Genomic DNA, 370 nt, shown 5'->3' with positions numbered 1-370 from the left:
CATTAATTTATTCATACTTAAACTCCAGAAGCGCCAGTTCAGAGAGTGGCAGCTACAGCATTGAGGGTTAAGGATTCCTCTGAGGAAGGCACGACTACCGCTCTTTCAACAAGGATTCTGATGTGACGGCGCTGACCTTCGGCAAACGACCTGACCACTATTTGGTTCTGTTGATTTCAATCAGGAAGAACAAAATTCTTTACATTAGCATCAGTAAGACCTACAATTGGCAAAACAATATTTCAGATTTTCATGTAGACAATATTGTTTATTTTAGTAAGTACAGAGAAATAAAGTGATTGGCAAAAATGGTGCTTGTATTCCTTTGCATATTCTCTCTTTTCACTGATAATTCCCGTAAGAAATCAAG

At 38.1% G+C, this 370-nt stretch overlaps 1 protein-coding gene across 1 annotated transcript in view; it reads left to right on the top strand.

The window, feature by feature from the left end:
• LOC119589379 overlaps positions 1-370 on the top strand; it is a 46,966-nt gene that overhangs the window by 29,449 nt on the left and 17,147 nt on the right. The gene's annotated exons all lie outside the window — the stretch shown is intronic.

Source organism: Penaeus monodon, chromosome 25, assembly GCF_015228065.2.
Source record: "Penaeus monodon isolate SGIC_2016 chromosome 25, NSTDA_Pmon_1, whole genome shotgun sequence".
Lineage (NCBI taxonomy): Eukaryota > Metazoa > Arthropoda > Malacostraca > Decapoda > Penaeidae > Penaeus > Penaeus monodon.
The sequence above is the reverse complement of the archived record's forward strand: the minus strand, read 5'-3'. Positions and strand labels throughout refer to the sequence as shown.